Consider the following 6,000-nt stretch of genomic DNA (forward strand, 5'->3'; position numbering starts at 1 on the left):
AGTTATATTAGCACCATTTGTTAGCATCCTGCTTTTCTCTTCAGTATTGCCATGCAATGTGCTTTCTTTTGTAGTACCTAAAGCTTGTGAGATAACTCAGTTTGCCTCCCAGTGGGGGAGAAGGTATCTGTAATCTGTGTTTCGTGTCTTGGGTATCTTGAAAGGACTAGAAATCCCAAATGCAGTAACTTGTGGGTTTTCTGTCTTAGAGAATTAGGATGTCTTTGCATTACTGAGCAGGCAAACAGTGAGCAGTGCTTGATCAATAAGAGGCGCATTGCCAGAGGTCTGCTATAGTCTACCACAGCTGACGGTAAGTGTTGCTATAGGCTATGGAACTAGGAATATAAAATGTCAAATGACAGTAATAATTCATGCATCCTGGGACATATAAAACCAACAGCATGTCAATAGCTGTGGCATGCTCTGCAGAAAATATGCAGGATTTAGACATTGCAGGAGTCTGTTTTATTTTAAACCACACTTTCCTTGATGAAATATAGACTTTCCCTATTTGTTAAAAGCATTTCTTTTCAGTTTCATGTTGCTACTTCTCTATTAACATTCTAAGAGCCACACAGCTCAAAGGGGGCCCTGAGATTCAAAAAGCAAAATATATATATTTACTGAAGAAAAACACATAAAATATTTATAAAACAGAGGGTGCAATACTATTTGAGATTCATGGACCATTTCAGCATTCATAAAAGCAAATATTGTTCTCGTGTTGGTTTCACCTGGAATCAGACTTTACTAGAGAGGTTGCCCAGGAGGGACCTGCCTTAAAATGAAACTTATTACAATCATTAATTTTACATGAAAAATCATTAAATTTTACATGGAAAGCAGAATGTCTTGTGAAATAAGGAAGAACTTCTCCAATATTCATCTTCTTTAAAAATACTTCAGGATAATTAGTATCACTTTTCTTTTACAAAAAGATATTAAGAGGGTGAATTACTGCATCTGGGAGGGCGTAGCAGGCATAAGAGGAAAGGTTGTGTGTATCTGATACTTGTTTTCCCCTGTGCCCCTGCTGCTTGGGAACCTAAAAGTGATGGGTGCTGTTTTACTGGCTAAGGCTCCCACAAAAATTCTTCAGATGAAACTTTAATGAGAGAAGGGTAAAAATATATTTGAGCAGCCCCATTCTTATGATTTCAGCTGTTTGCTCCTGAGCACCTCAGCTGTGGGTTGTCAGGCTTCAATTTCTGTACATTTGCTTGAAAGTAGAAGGGCAAGACAGAAAAGTTGCATGTCCCTCATGATTATATGAATATAGGGCTCAATATACAGGTAATACTTCTAAAAGAATGTAAAATATTAACTGAAAAAAGAGAGAAGGAAAAGCATCACACAAAGAAATCCACTACGCATTATTTAAATCTCCCCCTGCGAGAAGCTGAGGATCCAAACACATACAAGTCGTCTGCTCTTCCATCTGACAGCAACCCCTCTGCTTCAGAGTTGCACAGTCCTAGCTCTCAGTTGTCTACTTGAGAATTTTTTTAAAGTTATATATTCAAGAAAATGCCTTAAATATAATTTCCAGTATTTGAAGACCATAAAGTGATTTTGGTGCAGTGGACTGTATATAGACAGGCACTAATAGATATTTTGGCACATCTTACTGAAGCTAGCTTGAGATGGAGACAATTAAAATAAATAAAAAGCAAAATTAATCCTGCTGACTGTCTGAGACCTAAGAAAAGGGATGTCTTTGTTCTGACGAGAACATCTTGGCTCGTTCTGCTCCTTTGGCTTGGTTTGGGGAGGATGTATTTAACAGTCCTCCCATGATACTTGGCAAATATAAAGCTGTCACATTGGATCCTGCTTCTCTTTGTATTAAAAGAATGTCTATGGTGTTTATGTTATGGGAAAAAAGCACTATTTCTACTTGTTGTATTTTCATTGTCTCTTTTCTTATGATTGTACTGTTTGCCAGCAGCCAAGGGGCCACTTTGATGCTTGCTTTGATGCCATGGTTTATTGTGTTGCACAGTTGAGCCTATGGTTTTCCTTTCAAATCAGAGCTGGCATACAGGGTGAAAAAAAAACAAACCAAAAATAAAGCTTTTCTATAATTATGGTTATCTCATAAAGTCTGCATTTGTTACAGCTGCTGGGGTGTTGGAAATCAGTGTTTGTAAATACCTATATATTCTGATTTGTTTTCAGCCTCAGAGATGTTTTTGTCTGTCTGTGTTCCTCACCCCTGGCCATTCATGCAAGCAGCCTTCCCTACCTGCACGCCGAGCTGCACTGCCTCGGGAAGATACCAGCCTGTTACCCAGCTTATCTGCATGGTACAACTTCACCTTGTTCCCTCTTCTCACTCTGAGGGATTAGCATCCAAAGAAAACCAAATTAGTCTTGTATCAATTCACCCAGGAAAGCGAGTAGCCAAACCGACCAGAACGTTCCTGCTGGCAGAACTGAGTGCAGAAGGAGGCTGGCAGGGCGTGTTCTTTGTGTGCTGCCCAGCTCCACCACGCTCTCTCAGAGGTCCACAGGGACACCGTGGGTCCTGCTATGGGGAACCAGACTCTCCTGTGCCCACAGGAAGCCTCACTTGCTGGCTCCGTGCTCCATGTGGCAGTGCCAGTTAGGATGTGTGTAATACCTGCTTGGATGTGTCTGTTGCTTTTCTCCATATGTCTTGTGGTCATCGGTGAACTGATGAGGAACCATTCTGTTTCCATTTTGCTGATGGAAAAGGAGAGGCTTTGAGAGGCTGAGTGATTTGTCCAGGATTATGCAGCAAATCAATGGGAGAAAAGGGGATCAGGCCATTCCACACAGGAGTGCCTTTAACTGTCCCATGGGCTTTCTAGGGAAAGGCATGCAGGTCCCCAAAGGGACCGCTTCCAGCAGTGTTCCTCCATTATTTCTGTCAGATTATTGCTGTGAACAGTGGAGAAATGCAAAATGTATTATTCATTTCTCCTACTCCTAAAATCAATAGCTATCAAAATACAAATACAATTTAAATCAAAAGGCACTTATTGAGTGCAGATCCTACTAATTAGGTATGATTTCCCAACAATTTCTTAAATTATTTATCCAAGGAATGGGTGGAAGGCACTTTATATGTCCCAGAGTGAATATTATAAACCTCTTGTCATGATACAGAAAATGTGAAATGTAGTGCAATGCAGTGTGATTTGTAACCTTGATGAACTAATGTAATATCAATAGACATCAATCTGTGCAAAAAAAATCTGTCTCATCATAACATCTAACAAGATATGTCAAAAGCCAATAACCTTGTGAAATGGACACGTATCAGTGAAGGTTACAGACTTTGCTGCTAGGAATCAATTAAAAATGTAATACCCACTTGCAATGGAAATTACTACACCATCACCAAAAAGGAGGTTTACATCATGCATGGACATTTGTCATAAGAGCAGCTCCCTTCAGGCTGGCTGTTGGCTCTGTAAGCAAATCCATTTAATAGATGGCTTTTTTTTTTCCTTATGCTGGTATTGCTTAGTTTAGCCCCATAATCAACATGCAAAAATATTTATGCCATAACCAGTTAAATATATTTTTAAATATATAGAAGAGCCAATGGTTTTGAAGATTTTTCTGTAAAAATTAGAAAGCAGCTCTCCTGTTAAATGAAAGATTTACAATTGTCAGTCAATAATGTAGATCAATGTTCTTCAATTTTTAATCATAAGGATTTTTCTCAAGCTTCTTTGGATCTTAATTTTCAAACTTATACTCCCATCCATAGAGCAGATCTTAAGGTTCCACCACACCAACCATGTGTCAAGTGAAATTCTTGGTCCCATCATATAGATGTGATACCCACTCACCAAATGCTTTCAAATCAGTGATTTAAGAGAAGAGTATGAAATATTGTATATGTTTTCTCCTCAATTTTTGAAACTGATTGATAAAATATTCACTTTTTTGGCATTTTACTTTACCGTTGTCCTCTGATAATAATTTCAGGACAAGTGTAACTTTGAGGCCAAAACTAAATATTTGAATGGGGAGGGAGGTCCTGTGGCTTCCAAGACAGCAGTATGTGAGAGGCTGAAGTAAAACTATCAGAGTAACTCAGAGCTTAAACTTTTAGCTTGGTGCTTTCTTCTGTAGCCTTAATGGTGATCAGCTCCCAGGAAAGCCATCAGGAGCCTGAGCAAAAAGCTTTAGTGGTCCAAAGTGCCTGTGTGGTTCAGCTGCTGCAGGCAGCCCGTGATCGCACGGCAGCTCGGCAGTACTTCAGTGCAATTGTGCAACCGGGGATTCAAGGCAGAGCCATAATTCAGAATTTCATGGCATTTTAAAGCACAAGTCAGAATTTTAATGGTATTTCAACCTTCCTTATTAGTTGCACAATAAGTGTCTTTCAGCCAGTGTTCTGCAAATTCCTTCCTGGTGGTCTGCAAAAGACACGGCTTGAAAGTCAGAGCATTGGAGGTGAATGCTGGGTGTGTGGAAATTGAATTGATGGGAGGAATAAGGGATTCTGAAAAAGCACTGCAATAAGATGGCATGGGATAATAAGGGTAGTAGCTAAAAGTTTAAATAAGTATGCCATGAGTAAATTTGATATATAGGATAAAATCAACCTCAGTTATTCAGCTTGTATTTTTGTTGGTTTTAATTAATGAAAGTTAGTCTGGCAGGTATGAAAACAAAGTTCAATCTCAGCGTGTTTGAATTAGAACTCCTAGCTGCATCAAGTGAAAACAGGCAATACTACATTTAATGTTTTGCATTTTCTTATTCTGTTTAAATGTGAATGAGCCATCTGGAAGGAATGTCCAACATTGCAGATACTGTTTAGCGATATATTCTTCTTATCTCCTTTTCTTCTGTCTAATGCCTTTCATACATGCTTAATAAGTGTGTAGTTGTATACGTGATTGTATATCAGTGACTGCAAAGGTTACCTAAATTGAGATCATGGACTAATTTTATTTTAAATGCAGGGTAGAAGCACATCTGTTTCAAACAGATTTGTGAAATGCCTTTTGTGAGTTCAAATCACATACAGTAATGACCACTTAAGTGAGCTCCTACACACACAACTTATTTGCAACAATACTAACAAATGCATCTATAAAATGTCACTTGCATTTTGGTGTTCTGAAATAGGTTCGTCCTCTCCATTGCCCTGGAAAACTCAGCCCTCTGTTATTGTGTAGAGGATACTAAAGAAAAGCATGTGTTCTTCCTCATGGAGAATGTGTACTCTACTGTATAACTGTACTTGATAGATATTTTGTATTTTGCTTGGGTCTCCCTTTGAGAGAGGCACAACATTTTTCTGAGTTGTAACTAACGCTGTTTTCTAGCCATGATTGTTATAATTATATAAGATTATGAATATAATTGAGGTAATAAAACCAAAGCAAACTGTCTAGACTATATCTCTGGATTGTATTCATAGGTTAGAAGTGTGTGGTTTTGCTGTATGTCACATTGATTTCAGAGGGTATGTTTTGGAAATTATCACATGTGTAAGACACCAGCTGAGGGGCTATACCTTACCTATGAGCCTACATCAAATAGCTCACTTAGCCTTTTTCCTCAGATGTCCTTTCCAAAGATAAAGGTGTGTACATCCTGCAGGTATCTACAGTGGGCAAACTGAAAGTAAACAAATAGAAATGTGTTCATTCAACAATTTTCTACTGTAAATAATTTTGCTTTAAACTGTGGAAGGATCAAATAAAAGCTTTGCAGAACAGCTTCTCCATCATGGAGCTGGGGTGGCAGAAGATTGCAGTGGTGCTGTCTGGCCTCTGCTGAGGTGCAATCTGTCCTGCACTTGTCCTGTGAAGCAGGAAAGTGCTGTTATATTTCATTTTCAGAGAGAGAGAGCTAAGACATGGACAGAAACCATGGGACTTGTCTGCACACCTAAGGGAACTCTGCAGAAGCTGAGGAGTTGAAGAAAGCTGTGTGGAAGCCACAGCTAATAACCTAAACCATTAGACCATTCTCACAAAATCTGTGTTGCCAAGTCTGTTGCCA

At 39.0% G+C, this 6,000-nt stretch overlaps 1 long non-coding RNA gene across 2 annotated transcripts in view; it reads left to right on the plus strand.

Annotated features, from left to right (window-relative positions):
* The window catches only part of LOC137479344 (uncharacterized), a 33,927-nt gene extending 28,544 nt beyond the window's left edge, over positions 1 to 5,383 (plus strand). For both annotated transcript variants that reach the window (XR_011002174.1, XR_011002173.1), the window contains one exon: positions 2,182 to 5,383. This is a non-coding gene — a long non-coding RNA (uncharacterized lncRNA). The remainder of the gene's footprint in view (positions 1 to 2,181) is intronic.
* Positions 5,384 to 6,000: the final 617 nt, after the last annotated feature.

The sequence above is a fragment of the Anomalospiza imberbis genome, chromosome 9 (genome assembly GCF_031753505.1).
Source record: "Anomalospiza imberbis isolate Cuckoo-Finch-1a 21T00152 chromosome 9, ASM3175350v1, whole genome shotgun sequence".
Classification (NCBI taxonomy): Eukaryota; Metazoa; Chordata; class Aves; order Passeriformes; family Viduidae; genus Anomalospiza; species Anomalospiza imberbis.